General features: G+C 39.9%; 1 pseudogene; it reads left to right on the top strand.

Moving 5' to 3' along the window:
• Positions 1-4,415: 4,415 nt before the first annotated feature.
• Positions 4,416-7,842, top strand: LOC143554230 (protein RGF1 INDUCIBLE TRANSCRIPTION FACTOR 1-like; annotated as a pseudogene).
• The last annotated feature ends 10,293 nt before the right edge of the window (positions 7,843-18,135 follow it).

Raw genomic sequence — 18,135 nt, 5'->3', positions numbered from 1 at the left:
TCTATGCCTAAATTTATACAAGTTTAGTTGCATGGTCTAATTACAAGTCATGTTTTGATTTAAGCTTGATGGATATGGTAATTAAAACGTTGCTACAAGCTACAGAAACTTATTAATTACGTACACATTTACTATATCTGATTTAACTAAACTATCGCAACAAACACGTTATTAAAGACGTACCAAGACAAATAAATACGAGATTAATTATGTACTTAGAACCAAAAAAACATTAGTTGGAGAGTCTTTTCCTTTATGGTTTGGTGTTGCAAAGGTAGAGTTTAACAAACACAAACAATCAACTATAAACATATGTTGGAGAGTCTTTTCCTTTATGGAAAAAGTTGTGGTTTGAGTGTGTATCTGAATGATTATAATCTCCAAGAGTGTTTTATTTCAAAAAGGTTAAATTGAATTACAATTTTTGTAAAATATGTTTTAATCATATTTAACAGACTACTTAACTGTTCACAAATGTAATAGTAAAGCTGTGGGGGGGGGGGGGGGTCATTGTTGTGTGGGTATTCTCCGAAACTAGGTGATGCTATGGTGCCCAATGCGCTGATGTAAGAGCTTCCTGTTAAGGTTTCTCTCTGACTGACCAAGCTTGGTTTTGAACAAAATTTATGTTGGCACTTAGATATAATAATAAATATGTCTTAATGATAGTTTATTTTTTTTACAATCGAGCGACACTTGATACAAAATAATGATTTGAAGTTATAAACATAACTTAGATTAATAACTTTATATAAATACTTAAAACACTTCCTCAATAAATGAAGATCATTAAATTTCCTATCAATTACGTTAGTGTCATTATCGTACAACCAATTAACGACTTATAATGCAACCGCGTCCCACCACAAATCAAACTTAGGTGCAAGATAATGATACGTTAACTTAATATTTACAAGTGGATAAGTACAAAACATAAACTATTTACATAATTTGTTTTGAATTAAAATTATATATTTTAATTTCTAAAGTATAATAGCATTTGAAATTTTAAACCTGTCCAACGAGTTTGCAGATAACACGACCGGGAGGCTCGACAAACCTATCCTTGTGTATTTTCAAGTTTTTCCTCTTTTAGAAATCTATCTATTAATGTAACACTTCACTCCCGAGCTCGAGCTGAGCTATACCTTGTTTACGGTACTAAACGAGCTTGAGCTCGATCTCAACTTAGACTCGTTTAAGGTTTTTCTCGAAACATATAAAAATAAATAAGATTTCAAAGTGAAGCTGAGATTGATTAATAAATAATATACAAAGTGAAGCTGATATTGAAAAAACAACTTAAAAGCCGAGCTCGAGTTTAAAAAAAAACGAGCAAGGTCTAGCTCGAATCCCCGTAAGTCAAAACTAGATCGGGCTCGGCTTGGCTCTTTTACACATCTAATTATAATACCGAAAAGGCCACTAAGCTACGGGTCTGAGATGCATCCAAACATTTAGCCCAGCCGACTTTAAAACCGAATAAAAAAACTTCAACCGATTAGCCATAAAATGGATTATTGGACTTAATCACAGACAATACATCTGGGCCTAAGCAGCCCATTAGAGCTAAAACGATTGGTTTTGTTGGAGAGCCTTGAATAACTGTTTCACTGTCACCAGTCACCACTCACCACCTCCATGTAGACGTGCATAAAATATTTGGAACCGGTTTCTACCCGTACCTGACCCGTGTGTACGATTTGGTATTAGGTTTCCCTCGGACCTGCACCCAGAACCAATCCGACCCGGACTCGCCGGAACCAGGAAAAAACCCGACCCGACCTGAAACTCGGAAAAAACCCGGTCAAATACCTGACTATACCCGGAACACGTTTTTACCCGACCCCGGTTTTGAGTTTTGTTGACCTTACCAGAAAATGGTTCAAAATACCCAGTTTGTACACCTCTCCTTTCAAGTTTCATCTGGCCTGTAACACAAGTGATTAGACTATGCTATGATTTTGTTTGTGGAATAAATTTATAACAATGCTAAACATGTTTTTCGTATATCTTCGACAATTGACAAATTTACGATGCCACTTTACTGATTTGTATTAGGTATATGCAGTATCGATTCAAAAACGAATTGATATAACTCACCGTAATGGAAACGATGAATTTGGATTGAAAATTACGTTCAACAAGAGCGAGATTGTTGCTTTAAAGCTCGAACTAAAGATCTAGTTTTGGTGTACTTCATTTGACACTAGGGTCTAATTGTGAAGAATTGGTGGGACAAGGTTAAGCTTGAGCTCGTGATGTAAGCACTATTCGTTACGAGCTTTATATGCAAAGTTCAAGCTTAGCTAGTGAAATGAACGTAATCACTAGGAAATAACGAAAAGTATAATTTTCTTCGAATTATTGTTACCTTTATGAAAAACAATTAATATGCAGCGTGGGGGTTGTGGATTTAGAAAACGGCGGCCTAGGAAGACTAGAAGCCCAGATTCGGATTGTCCAATGGACATTGGAGATGACGAGGAGGATGAAAGAGTGGCTGCTAACGCTAATGCTTTTAATGAGTTTATAGAAAGGTCTGAACTTGAGGAGTACCAAATGGGTGGTGGTATGTTCATGAATATAGCAAATTGGATCGAATCTTGGTCTGTAAGGAGTTCATGAAAAAAAAAGCGATAGTACAGAAATTGGAATTGGAGGGGGAGGCCAGACCGCTTACGGATACAGAGTTGGAGCTAAACGAGGTGGAGGCAAGAACATTGATATCCCCGTTCTCGGTGGAGGAAATAAAGGAAGCGGTGTGGGATTGTGATAGTGATCGGGCGCCGGGTCCAGATGGGTATAACTTCAAGTTCCTAAAACGCTTCTGGAACTATTTAAAGGATGATTTCAAGAAGGTGTTCGTTGAGTTATTTGACGCGAATTCATTCAGTTTTGGATGTATGTCTTCGTTTATTGCTCTTATTCCCAAGGTGAAGGATCCAACTGGCCTAAACGAGTTTCGTCCTATAAGCCTTGTTGGGTGTATGAATAAGGTAGTTTCTAAAGTTCTGGTGAGGAGGTTGAAAGGGGTGATAGGGGGTTGATTTCGGAGGAACAATCGGCATTTATAGCAAACCGTAGCATTCTTGACGGCCCGTTAATCCTAAACGAAGCTCTTGCGTGGCTAAATAAATCAAAGAAACGAGGGCTGTTTAGTAAGGTGGACATTGAAAAGGCATATGACTCGTTAAACTGGGCATTTTTGGACTCAGTTATGGAGCAAATGAATTTCCCGGGGAGGTGGCGAAGATGGGTGTTTGCAATTTTATCGGCGAGTCGTGCTTCGGTGTTGGTAAATGGTTCTCCGACACGGGAATTTCAGTGTACTCGGGGCTTAAGGCAGGGTGATCCGTTATCCCCGTTTCTATTTGTTATTGCGATGGAAGCGACCGTTAGACAAGGGGCTATATCGTGGGTTGAAATGTGGATCGGAAGGCCCGGTTCTATCCCATTTATATTACGCGGATGATGTAATTTTTATAGGAGAATGGACCGTGTTAAACGCCTTAAATTTAAGCAGAATTTTGAGGTGTTTCTATCTTGTTTCAGGCCTCGGAATAAATTTGTCTAAATGTTGTGTTTTTGGTACAGAGGTAAATGGTTTTGAGAAATCACAATTGGCAATGGTTTTGGGATGTAGAGTGGGTGACTTTCCCTTTACTCATCTTGGTCTTATGGTTGGTCGAAACATGAACGGAGTGAACGCATGGGGTCCCGTGGCTGAGTTGTTTCGTAAGCGGTTAACTCGTTGGAAAGCAAAGCAACTATCGTTTGGAGGTCGCGTTATGGTAATTAAGTCAGTTCTTAACTCTTTGCCAAACTATTATTTCTCGTTGTTTAAGGTCCCCGAAGGAGTCATGGATAAACTTGAGAGGTTAAGACGGTTATTTTTTTGGGGAGGGTCGGAAGAAAAGGCGAAAATGAACTGGGTGGCGTGGGATAAAATTATGGCTCCTATCGAATACGGCGGTCTTGGTCTTGGTCGATTACGAGATGTTAATGTGTCGTTGCTAGCGAAATGGTGGTGGCGGTTTAAAAATGAAAAAGGCAGGTTGTGGTGGAAGGTGATTTGGGCCGTTCACCATTCGTCGAGATCATGGTCCATCAAAGCTTACGAGCCCGTGTCCTTGGAACCGCATAGCTAAGATTGACTTGGTTTTGTGGGAGTTGGGAATTGATTTGAGGAAAGGCTTCTGGAATGAAATTAACAATGGAAAAAAAACATGGTTCTGGTTGGATTGGTAGCTTGGGCAGGCTCCCCTGTGTGTTATATTATATTTCTATTGAAAAATCAAAGGATCGGTTATTTATGCTTGATGAGTGGATTTGTGGAAAATGGGAGTGGTCTCGTGACATTGCAGGGGTGGATGAAATTGTGTGGTCTTTTTCAATTATGTCAATATATAAGAATGAGACCAGGGGACCATCGGGTGGTTTGGTTGGGTGATAAAGTGGGTGGCTTTTCGGTCCGTGATATTAAACTAAAGATTGCCGCGAACGTCTACACCGAGCCGGAGTTCGTGTTCGATTGGAATCGTTTGGTTCCTAGGAAGGTTAGTTTTGTGGCGTGGCGGGCGGTTCTTGACCGACTTCCAACTTTTGTTGCATTGGCAAAAAGGAATATACCGGTGCGATCAAATCTATGCCCGGTATGTGGTGAACTTGAAGAGTCGGTAGAGCATATCTTTATTTCTTGCGGTTTAGCCCAATCTTTATGGTGTGTGATATCACAATGGTGCAAAATGCCTGACTTTTTCTTATTTAGTTTTTGGGATTTGTTGGAGGTTCATAAATATTTGAGGTTATCTAGTACCAAAGCAAACATTCTTCAAGCGGTTTGTTTGATTGCGACGTGGTGTACGTGGAGGAAGAGGAATGATCTTGTTCATAGTGGAGTGCCGATTCAACTTCCGGGTTTAGTTCAAGAAATAAAAGTCTTGGGCTTTCTTTGGGTTAAAAATAGAGGAAAGATGACGAGTCTAACCTGGGAGGATTGGTGTCGTTTTAAAGTGTAATTTTTGTTTTGGGTGTTTATGTTGGTGGTTTGTCTTTAGTGCTTGTATCTCTTCTAGCTTCTTGCTAGGTATTAATATACTTTCTTTGTTTGTCGTTCAAAAATAAAAAATATGCGGTCAACTTTGAGTATATCATCAACTAAAGTTGTCATCTTTGGGTCATCTCATTCATCAGAAACACAATCAATGTATGTATATGTACGTGAGAGAAACGTTAAAGTATTATGTGTTATCTACACTATAACCCAAAATATTATACTTTCGAAAACTTGTGACAAAGACAAGAAAAATAATAAAACATATTACACTTCCAATATGATAAATCCGTTTATTTTAGTTATCAACCAATCAAATGTTTAATTTCTTTTTTCAACGGACAAGGTTTTTTCCCTATATTTTAACTCATGTCTCATATAAAAATTAAACTCACAACTATTTAATTATAAGCAATACACATTTACGACTAAATAAACTTAAAAAAGTATTAAAACAAGATACACTTAAAAAGTAGATTAGTGAATGAATACTTATTACACCTAAAGGCCAAAACTATTGGACAATGATATAATATAACACACCAAAAATTGATAACTAATCGAATTTATTTAAAATTAATTACCAAATACTTTAATTCCGCTCAAAACCTTTATGCCGCCAAAAGTTCCCGCGTCAACACCCAAACTAATGATTAAATCAATATCAAAATCCATCATAAGAAATAAATGTTACATATTTGGAACCTTCAAGTCCACCCAAATCCTTTTATGCTGCCTAAAATTTCCCTCGTCGACACCCAAGCTAATGAATAAATCAATATCGAAATTCGTCGCAAAAAAGGTAATAAAATGGTGCATATATGTAAATAAATTAATACATCATCACTCCCATACCATGAATCCACCCATACTACAAATGATACAAAATTTTGATCATGTTTAAGTATCATTTTTTCAAATGTTTTCAATCAAAAATCATTTTTTTTTATATTTATTAACCTACTATAAATTATATAAATCCACCGTACAAATAGTAGCACCACTGCACTCCACTAACCTATACACCCCCACCACCCACCGTTAAATCTTTCCGGCCAACATGACGTCATAACTCTACTATACATTCATTCTTTATATTTATATAATTCCAAATTCCATCAATTTTTTCAAAAACAAAAATGGTGGGTTTAATTATTTTTAATTTCCCAAATCATTTTATTATTATTCAAGTTGAAATTTTGCTCATGAATTCAACCAATCTTGCAGGTAGAATCAGAAGAAACATTGCCTACGTGGCTCGAATGTTTATTATCTGAAAAATTCTTTAACTCTTGTTTGGTTCATGAAGATGCTAAAAAGAATGAAAAGAACATGTTTTGTGTTGAGTGTTGTGAAGCTATTTGCAATCATTGTCTTCATCTTCATAACTCTCATCGTCTGCTACAGGTTTTAATTTATTCATTATTATTATTATTATTATTATTATTATTATTATTATAGGTTTTAATTCATTTTTATTATTATTTTTGTTGTTGCTGTTGTTGTTATATATTGATGCTATTCCTAGAATATTAAAAATTTTATACATGTTTATATAATTATATTCATAATAATAAGAATAATTATTTTATCTATACAGCTCGTTGTCTGCTCACATGCCTCTCTATTGTAATTGGATCATTTTATTTGAAATGAACAGAATTTGTAATATTATTAAATTTATTTATTGAAATTGATTTGCAGATAAGGAGATATGTGTATAATGATGTAATCAAGGTTGGAGATGCTGAGAAATTAATGGATTGTTCTTATGTTCAAGTGAGTTTTAACTGGATTTAATTTAATTTAATTTTTTTTATTGATTTTGGATTGAATTATTTGAGTATTGTTTAGTTTAAAATTTTTTTTTTGGTTGAATTGTATTAGGCATACACTACAAATAGAGCAAAAGTTGTGTTCTTGAAATCAAGGCCACAAACAAAAGCTTGTGGAAATTTAAGTAACAATTGCATAAGTTGTGAAAGAGGCTTGCAAGATCCGTCTCTTCTGCTCAATTTCATGCAAGGTATTATAATAACTCTATACATGTAAATTTAATTCTTGAGGTATAAACATTAAAAATGCTTATAAACAATTCTTGTTTTCTAGAATTGATTTCCAAGATTTTTTAGTAAATTGTGTTTTCATTAATGTTTTTTTCTAATGTGGCACATTTTTCAGACCTTAAACTCTTGAAACAATGTGCAATCTTTAATTTCTTATTTAAAGAAAAATCATGCAAATATTTTTGTTACAATCTTGAATTTCTTGTTTTAAATAAAAACCATACAAAACTTTTTATTACAATCTTGGATTTCTTAATTATTTTTTTTATAAAAAAAACACAAACTTTTTTGTTACAAATTTTGAATTTCTTGATTCTGTTAAAAAAATATTTTTGTTGCGACAAATCATACAAATGTTTTGTTACAATCAGGACTTGTATCAAGTTTTTAAGACAACTTGAATTGATCGTTCAAGTTTACATCTTTTTGCTCAATTTGAATTCTATAAAACAACCATTTTAAATTCATTTATTTATTTTTATTTGTGTGCATAGATTCATCATATTATGACAAGTGAAGGATTAATGTCCGGATACCTACACGAGTGTGAGGTTCTAACGACGCAGGAATTGAGTTCGGACGACTGGTTAATGACACCAGACTCTAATCTCGAACCGTTTGTTTCACTAACCACGTCGTCCGCAAACCGAAGAAAGGGTATGCCCCGGCGGTCACCTTTTATTTGATGGTTCGTTTCCGTACGTTTGGTGCTAGTACAATGCATGGTGGCCAAGGGACAGTGATATTACAAACAAAATATTAGTAGAATAGACTTTGCGATTCAAAATGGGATAGCGGCGCAGCTTATTGCTCGCTTACCCATTATCCAGATGTAGTTCGGTTTGTGTTATATATAAAAGGATCAATATTTTCTCATTTACTTATAGGTCCCTTGAGAATGGTAGATGATGCATGTGTTTCCCTCATAGTTTTGTTTTATTACATACACACCCTTTATTTTATTTGTCTTTTTCGTTTAGAAAAGAAGTAAACGAAAAATATGGAACAAGTAATTGGAAAGGCAACTTGCCTACATATCAATGTAACCTTAAACCGTTCAAGTTCGTTGATATGTTGGTAAGTCAACCATGAAACTCACTTCATCGATGTTTACTTCACCCATCGAAGATTTCAACAAGTATGGGATTCATGGTCATCTCATCTCTCTAAAAATTTGTTGACAACAAAGACATTGTTTTGTAAAGGAAACTATTTATTGTCACTCATTATTAATTTTTTTTACATGTTGTGGTATGCCGATAGAAACAGTAAGATTCACATTAGTTGGGTTGAGTGGCTTTTGAACCCATACACTTGTATTTTTTATTTTATTTTTTGCTTCGATTAGCCTCGTGTATGTCCTTGCATCTTATATGTTTTGTCGTGTAATCGTGGAATATATGCAATGACAAACATTCCCAAGTTCGACATTTGGTCAAGACCTAATTTAGACGTACGCTATACACAATTTTGATCTATATTTAGATTAATTCACAAAATACAATGGTATTTTTTGGTTCATGAACAAGATAAACGATGCTAAACTATCTCTGGTTACAGTCGGGCCAAGAGTGTTTTGACCTTCCCTGGGAATTAAGTGTAGAGCTACCAGAAAACTACCGTTTCTCACTAAGAGCATTCTCATTCAATCCATCAAATTTTGATAGAAAGGTTTTTATGATTTAAAAAGTGGTTTAGGGTGTTGTGAGTGGAATGGGGAGAAAATGTAACGATTTTTCTGGATATTTGTAAAGTTCACGTAGCACCTTATAAACTTTTTTAATATTTATTGAAAGTGGTTGTAAATGAAGGAGATAGAAAATATATTGATGAAGGTATAAAAAAGTATTGTTTAATTGAAAATAAGAGAGAAAATGTTGTGATTTATAATGTAATTATGGATTAAAGATAGAAGATTGGATGTGAATGTTCTAAGAGCATTCCCAATAGGTTCTCTATCTCCATCTTTAAAATTTAACTAAAAAACATAATTTATTTAATTTATATATCATTTTCTAATAACATTCCTCAACCCATTCTCCATTACCATATCTATATTCTTTTTTATCTTTCTTTCATTTATAATCTTAATTCCTAACTATTTTGTCTTATTGTCATTTTCAATATAAATTGATTTCTAATATACATTTATAGAAGAGTAGTTGGAAATGGAGTATTGTGACAACACTCTAAATTTGAAGGCTTCTTTTATCATTACACCAAAATTTAGAGATGGAGTTTGGAGATAGGGAATGGATTGGAGTGATTATTTAGATGTTTTTTCAAAATTTTAGAAATGAATATGAGAATGGAGAACCCATTAGGAATGCTCAAAGATCTTAAACATGCATAAAAAAGGATAACAATGATAAATATATTAAAATGGGTCAAAGGCAGATAAAACATTAAATGGAACAATTATAAAACATTGCAAAGTACCTAAAGAGCTTTCCAAAACTCGAGTAAGTTTACTGTTTATGTAGGGTACATGTCTGGGTGCATTTTTTGTTGCGAGTGCAAAAATAACTTCACTGAGAACTGACAAAGATGTGTTAATATATTTAGCTTCCTCCAATCTTTCAACGGTTGCTTTAGATTGATCAGCCCGTTCATTTCCCGCAAGATCAACCAAATTCAAGTCACCGCACACAAAACCTCATTGCTTTGAAGATAGGTTCTAGGGACATGAAAGGTAAACACACTGAAATATAAAACATTTAAATAAGTGTTACATGCGTTTAAAGAAATTGAATAAAGAAAAGACCATTTATTTAAAATGCCATGAAAGCACAACCTATGGGACCAACTACTCCTTTCATTTAATGCGGTGGCACCTACAGCCCAGTTCATTATCCCGACGTCAATTAACTCAACAACATCTGCGGTTGATGTACCCGGGTGCAAGCTGGCATCAGGGAGGACTAAATCCCCTGGTTTGGTCACCTTACGTATATTAAGGACGTGAAAGTCAAGATAAAACTTTGAAGATAAAATAACATATAATAACTTCTCCTGATTTGGGAGGAATGAAATAGATCATTTAAGGCGCAATAGATGACCCCCAATCTTCTGGATATGATGCATTAGGCCCAGTCTATGAACAAGCGGAAAGAAAACAATCAAGTTCAACTAAACAGGCCGAAGCCTGATCCGTTTAGCTAAACATGTCACAACCCATTTGAATCGTCTCGTTAAATCAGCCATGTCTGGGTTAAACGAGCGTCCATATTAAGATAATATATTTATCACAACTATATTGTGACATGTTCAGGTTCAAAGTAAAAAAAAAACTAACCATTGTATAGGTCTTCCTGAAGCCCGTTTGACCGTACGCAAAGATGCATACGTTATATACTTATATCCATCCAACATCGAGCGAATGAGCGGTTTAGTTTTTCAAAAACTTCCTCTGCGAGAAACATAGTTTTATATAAAACTAAAAAATTTCACATAACGTTAAAAAAAGATTCTAGAAGATCAAACCTTGTGTTGTTGCCGGACATTGAATTTTTTAACATGGCGATTTTTTTTTGACCAACGAATTTGTGACAACCAATTCGCCAATTTTGCCAATATTCTCAATGGTTGTTTGTATTGCTACTTGATGTTGTTCGTAAGTCATGCAACATCATATAAATGTAAATTATGTTATATCCGAGTCCACCAATTCCAACATAAACTGACTTGCACTGGAACACGTATGGCCGACTACCGATTCCAACATGCCCGCATGTGAAACTCCAATCATATTAGAAGTCAATACACTGAAAGAATTAAAGTTATTTGTAACCAAACAAATCCGTTTCACTTTCACACTTTTCCAATACATAACAAGTTCAGTACCGATCGGTCAATCACTAACCTAACTTTTTCCTAACGTAACATGTTTGTTTCTTTTAGGTCAATACTCGTAAATTGATATACATATAAGTTGTAATATATCAAAGTAAACTATAAAACTAGAATTTTTATTAAACTTATTCTAAAGTTTAATTTTTATTAGAACTGCGATTATCTTGTATATAGGCTAGTGGCTACTGCGTTCTTCAAATTTGGACTGACAACCTTGTACAAGATCTTTTATAATTATAAAGTTTAATTAACCTACGTATTCATCACAACTAACTTTTTTTTAACAAATTAAAAACCGGTGTGATATAAGTTCTCTCAATCTACTGCTGGAATATGTGAATCTACAGAAATAAACCTGGATTGAAATGAAGTTTGATTGGTTGCAAATCTCGTAGATTTAGTATGAGACACAACCGCCACCACTTGCCTTAAGACCAACCTCTTCCGTTAACTTCTACTCAACACCACTAATGGACTGAAATGGATGTCAATTGCTTTTTGTTTGTGTAATGAAAGAAAGAATTCGAGAGAGTAAAGTAGTAAACAAAAGAGTACGGTTTAATAAAACACACTATTTTTCACTAATTTGAATTTGTTGACAATGATAGTGACTACTCTATTTGTAAAGTGAAAGTGACTAGACCAAGGTTGTTTTTTTTAACCGTACCTGACCCGAAGAAACCCGAGACATGAATAAACCATAACCGAATAACCCGACAGGGAACTTTAGAATGTTACGAATTTTTGTGGTTCTTTCTTACCATCAAATTACTAATTCGTTCTTCTTCAAAGTGGGCTGCTTTCGAACCAACATTTAATATAACCAAAACTGAAGAGGTATGTCCCAGCAGAGCCCAGTTGGACCCGCAAGACTCACCTTCAAAAGAGACGTCTGCGCAGAAACCAACTGGATACGCAGGACCCACCATGCTCAGAGACGTGACGTCCTTACGCGCAGTACGCAAGCTGTTCCCGCAGGAAATGCCTCCCAATGGTGAAGTACTCTGCCTGTTCCCGCAGCTGCGGATACAAGCCATCAGGGAAGGCCACCCGCGCAGCAAGGCTACACGCACAAGGCACTTAGCTCTCAATCATTCAGTGTCACCTGAAGGAATGAGCAAAGCCGGGAACAATCCCGCACAAAGGCGGGAGGGGGAATACTCCCGCCCAAAAGCCAGTCCGTACGATACGGGAAGATCTTCTGTACTATACCTGACGAGGTACGGGCAAAAGATCTGACTAAAGATACGACAGCTTATTGACAACAGTATGGCAAGCAGCATGCTCTTGTACTGTATGTCACTATTAGCCGCTGCCTACTCACCAACCCCTGTCATACCACGTGCATAGCCGGCAGTTGGTGGAAAAGGAATAGTACACAGCAGGCCTGGTCACGGTCAGCCGCTGCCTACCCATCAACTACCAGCAAGGCACGTGCGTAGGCCACAGTTGGTAGAACAGGAATACTATTCAGCCGGCCACACCTTCTTGGAAACCTACCTTCGGCTATAAATACCCCAAATGGTATGATCATCTCATCTTATCTTGTATTACATATTATACCTGATATCTGCTCTAGCAATCTCTTAATATACATTTATATTTAAGAGCAATCTAGTCTGATTCTCACGCCGGAGGGTGGTCACAAGGAGGAACCCCCCCCCTTCTCAATGACGAGCTCACGGTGTCTGTTTTGCAGGTTATCAGAAGAACCATCTTTGCCGGGTCTAACCCCTCGTGGGAAACATCTATCTAACCCCCAGGTTACCCGTAATCTGCCCGGGGTCCGGTTAGTGTTTCTTCATTGGCGCCATCCGTGCATAAAAGCTAGAACTTCATTTCTTTTCAGTTTTTTCAAACTTCTGGAAAGATGGTTAAAGAAACTCCGGTAACCACAACCCCAGCTACTGGGGGGAATACCGGCTACATAGTCTTTACAAACACTACCCCGGTTACCCAAGCCGGGGCAAGTGAAGTAAATTTTGCGAACACTACCCCAGTTACCCAAGCTGGGGCAAGTGCAGTAAATAATCGCTCACTGGGATTCACCGATACCCAGTTAGAGAAACGAACAAGACTCCCCCGCCAAACACTCGATGAAGTTAAGGCATGGGCGGAGGCACGTCAGAAGGAATTCCAAGCTGAGTTGGACGAACGCTTGCGTTCCGTCCAACAGGCTGACGAATTCGAAGAATACTTGGACGATGACTCGGAGGAATCCGACACCGACACGAACCCTCGCCATAGGGCAAAAGGGAAGCGTAAGGAAACGGACTCCCAACCGAGAAGGCGTTTTGGAGAAGCCTTCAAACCAAAAAACACAGGTGGAAGTCCACGTGACTTCTCCAAAACATTCAGACCAACTGTGGCAAATGCGGGAACGTCCAAATTTGCAAGGGACATTGCGGAAGCAATCGCCCCGAAAAGTGCCAAACAGATGTCCAACATCGGCACTTACGATGGTATATCTGATCCAGACGATCATTTGAACAGGTTCATAGCGGGGGCAACCGTCAGTAGTTGGACGGAACCTACGTGGTGTTACATGTTCCAAATGACGCTTGTTGGGGCTGCTAGAGCGTGGTTCGATCGTCTACCGGTCAACCACATCTACTACTGGGCAGACTTCCAACAGAAGTTTAGCCAACACTTCAGCCAGCAAAGAAAGTATACCGAGCAGCAATGGACAATCATCAAATGCATTCGAGAGGAAGATGAATCTTTGCCAAACTTCATCACTCGCTTCAACTCAAAGAAGCTAAGTCTGGGTAATATCAGCGAAGATCTTGTTCGCGCTGCTTTCATCCAGGGCGCGAACGACCCAGAGCTCATCCGCACCTTAACGGGTAAAGATGGCATGCCATCCACATGGGACGCCATCATGACAACAGCAAAACGCTTTGCGGAAACGAAGAAGCAACTGGGTAGAGATCTCCCCCAGAGCACAAACCTCTACACCCAGAAAACAAGGGAAGACAACGTCCTTACCGCCCGATTAAACAAAAAGCGGAAGCTAGGCATTTGACAGTCAAGGGTAAACTTTGACACCTCATCCGGCTTGCAACATCGGTTAGGCGAAAGGGATAACGTAAAGTCAAACCAGAACTCCAGATGGACGCCACTCACCAAAAGCGTCACCGAGATATTCGCCACTGAGGAGCTCCCATGGCCAAAGCCTCCAATAATCCGACATCGTCACAATGCTGATCGGAACAAATACTGTGACTTTCACAGGACAAAAGGCCACAACACTGAAGAATGCATAGACGTAAAGGACATGGTCGAAGCATTTGTCAGAGATGGGACGCTCGCGCACCTCGTGGCGCAATGAACGGTGAGCAGGCTGATGCGTGTAGAACCCCAGTTGGGGAAAACACGAATAAAATTGCAGCTTCAATGTTGGAGACTACATACTGCGCAAACAACGAGATCCCGAACCAGGTGCATATCGGCTCGATGGCACTCCCATCCCAACAACATGGAAGGGAGCTCAATTACACAGTTTGCATGTAGATCAATTCCAAATTTGTAAAGAAAAGGCCCAGAGCCACTTCTAATGGAAATGATTCTCCTTAGAACATCGACGCTGATGATTTTACATTTATACTTTATGAACTTTCAACACACTGATGCCGGTTTTCACCGCATACATAAGTGTGAAAGTCGTTGCGTGGGGAAGGCGGCAAAACCCGCATAAACCCAAAAAACGGCAAACCTTCACGCAGGTCAGTTGAAGGGTAAAGTTCAGTCATCCCACTAAATGAAAGTGCCGGTCTATCCGCATGAATCATGATAAGAGGAAACTGAACACTAACCTATTAACAACCGAGCGTCGAACGGTTAATTTATTCAACATGGATATGCCGGTTTTCACCGCATAATTACGTGGAAAGTCGTTGCGTGGGGAAGGCGGCAAAACCCGCATAAACCCAAAAAACGGCAAACCTTCACGCAGGTCAGTTGAAGGGTAAAGTTCAGTCATCCCACTAAATGAAAGTGCCGGTCTATCCGCATGAATCATGATAAGAGGAAACTGAACACTAACCTATTAACAACCGAGCGTCGAACGGTTAATTTATTCAACACGGATATGCCGGTTTTCACCGCATAATTACGTGGAAAGTCGTTGAGTGGGGAAGGCGGCAAAACCCGCATAAACCCAAAAAACGGCAAACCTTCACGCAGGTCAGTTGAAGGGTAAAGTTCAGTCATCCCACTAAATGAAAGTGCCGGTCCTAACCGCACAAATCATGAGAGGAAACCGAACCTATTGACAACCGCGCGTCGAACAGAAGGATGAGGAAAACCTCCACGCAGGTCAGATGTAGGTAAAGTTTAGCCATCCTACTAAGTGCAAGTGACGGTCCTACCCGCACAATCACGAAAGAGGAAGCAAAACTTCAACCTATTATCTACCACGTTCAAAGGTTAACTTATCCTACACTTAGAAATTTCAAAAAAGATGAGGAAAACCTCCACGCAGGTCAGATGTAGGGTAAAGTTTAGCCATCCTACTAAGTGCAAGTGACGGTCCTACCCGCACAATCACGAAAGAGGAAGTAAAACTTCAACCTATTATCTACCACGTTCAAATGTTAACTTATTCTAAACACTTGGAAAATTGCTAATTTAAACTAAAGTATGCAAGTCATATAACGTTTATAAAGCAAGGAATCCAGTGAAAGTAGCGGTCTTACCCGCACAAAGATTTATATTTCATAATATTCATTACAAGAATGGCCGGGTAACTACCCGCCTACAAGAATATAAATCTATACAAGCTAAATCTATCCTAGCAGTGGGAAGGGATCTTCAGGATCAAGCTTCAGGGCCACTTCCACTTGGACCAGCACCATCAGTAGAGCGTGGCAGTTCAAGGAAAGCTTTAAGGATAGCTAGCCCATCATCAGCAGCAGCAACTTCGTTTACCTTCTCCACCACCGGATGCGGGAAGGCGGTATACTGATTCACTGCTTGGTCGTATACAGCTTCAGTATCCACATCAAATAAAGGGAAGTTGGAAGGCGGGATGCCTTTCTCAACGAACCCTAGACCAAGCAGGAAGCCGGCCTTTTCCCCATCCTCATGAGAAGCGTTGAGGGCTGCGCTCATAGCATAATCATAAGACGTCTCCGTGAAGACCCGATGCACAACCTACAAAAAGGAAAAAAAAAAAATACAAGTATCAAAACCTTTTCTATTTACAAAGAAAAGCGTAAAGACATGAAAAGCTTACCTGAGACAACGCTTCTCGAAGAAGCCATTCCTTGGCAACCAGAGCTTCTTGGAGGGCAGCTTGAGCTTGGTTACAGGCGCGTTCGGCTTCACTTTTATTGAGGTTGGCAAGCAACACTTCCTTTGCAGCAGCCTCTTCGACGCCCTTTAGCTTCCGCTCAGTATGGTCAAGCACCCCCCTCTGGTCCAAGATCTCATGGAGCTTTTTGGCGTCTTCCATCGCCAAGGCATCATGAGCCTGCTGGAGAGCCTCTAATTTGGCCTTAAGCTCCTCATTCTCCACGCGTAGAGGCTCAACAACAGCTTCAGCCTTGGTGGCCCTCTCGGTTGCGTTCCATGCAGTTTCCTTAGCCAGCCGAAGCTGTTCATTAACAGCTTGGGCAGCCTTGGAACGGGCCTCGAGCCGGGCCTGAAATTCAACCTCGAGGGCCTTGAAGGCCTTCTCCTTCTCCGCAGCCACTGCGGTAAGTCTTTTGTTCTCCTCCCGGACAGCCCGCGCCTGAGCTACTTCTTGAAGGCGAGCTGCTTTTAACTTGTCGTTTTCACGACAAAGCAGCTCGACGCGCGGATGCATCAGCGGACAGGAGAACCCGAAGCTCATTGGTTAGCCTACCCTCCTGGTAGCTAGCCATGGCTTCCCCCAACGCACCGCTGGGAGCTGCGTGACGAGCCCAGTCCACGCACTCCACAGGCGTGCGAAGGGTTGTTCCTCGGCGGATGTTCCATCTTGGAACATACACTTCATTGGAATCCGACACTGCAAAGAACATAAAGCAGTTAGGAAAAGATGATAAAAATATGAAAAGGGCCAAAAGAACCCTACGCACCTGTAGGGTCAACAACAGGCCGATAACCCCCAAACCCATCACCTGAACCCAAAGGAAATCCATCCAAGAGATCAGGCAGATGGGAAGGAGGCAGAGGTTGGCGATAAGCCCCATGCATACCTGAAGGATCGGCCGTCGTTTCCGATGACGGAGGCATGGAAAAAGCCGCCGCGGTCGCCGCTGCAGAATCCCGCAGCAAAAGTAACCGCCGGCTCAGTGAAAGATGCGGAAAAAATGGCACTGACAGCCGGCGGTGATGTCATCACAGCTGGAACAATCGGCTCAACGGAGTGAGCAACTGAACCAGCGGAAGCAGGCGCAGCCGCCTGGGTCGTCGCCTCAGGTAGGCTGACCAAGCCTACCGTCATGGGCGGAGGGGTACTCCTCTGCGCTCCACCCTGGAATGCGTCAACATCCACGCCTACACAAAAAAAGAAGACAAGTATTAATGATGGAAAGCTAAGAAGTTAAAAATAAGGGAAGTCTGTACTTACGGGTTTTCTTGAGCCTAAAGGTACGGAGAGGCGGGGATGAACCCGATGGAGCCGGCCTCTTCACGCCGCTCACCATTGTCATCCTGGGCTCTCCGGAGGTGACAGTCGTCGCAGCCTCCGGAGCGGTGGTCTTATCACCACCGGGGTTCCCCGCCACCTCCTCGCTCTCGGCCTCTGAGTCAGACCGAGGCACCGGATCGGCAGTGGATGCCACCTTCTCCTTCCCCTTCCCGCCGGCAGCCTTCTTCTTCCGCACCAACCGAGGACCATCTGTGGATTCCTCATCAGAACATAAGATTAGAGGAATTCCAGTAGAGGTTTCAACATTGAGGGGTCGAGGGTTGAATAGCGCCTTACCTGGCCGCCTGGCGCTCAGGATCTCGTGGCCTAGCGGGTAGACCTCCACGAACCGATCCGCCGTTTGTTCAATGATGGGCAACTCGTTCTCGTCTAGAGCGCGAGTACCCATCCGAGCGGGACTGTCAGCCTCCCGCGGATACAGGAGCGACTGCAAGTCGTTCCCCTCTGAAATAAACAGGAAAGAAGTTAGAAGAGATTCTAAATCAATAAAAAGAAACAAAGCATACCGTAAGGAACAGAGTTCG

This window comes from Bidens hawaiensis, unplaced genomic scaffold, assembly GCF_021521415.1.
Source record: "Bidens hawaiensis isolate Kalapana, Puna unplaced genomic scaffold, B.hawaiensis_p1.1 tig00017568_1, whole genome shotgun sequence".
Taxonomy (NCBI): domain Eukaryota; kingdom Viridiplantae; phylum Streptophyta; class Magnoliopsida; order Asterales; family Asteraceae; genus Bidens; species Bidens hawaiensis.
This window is presented reverse-complemented; position numbering and strand designations above follow the sequence as displayed.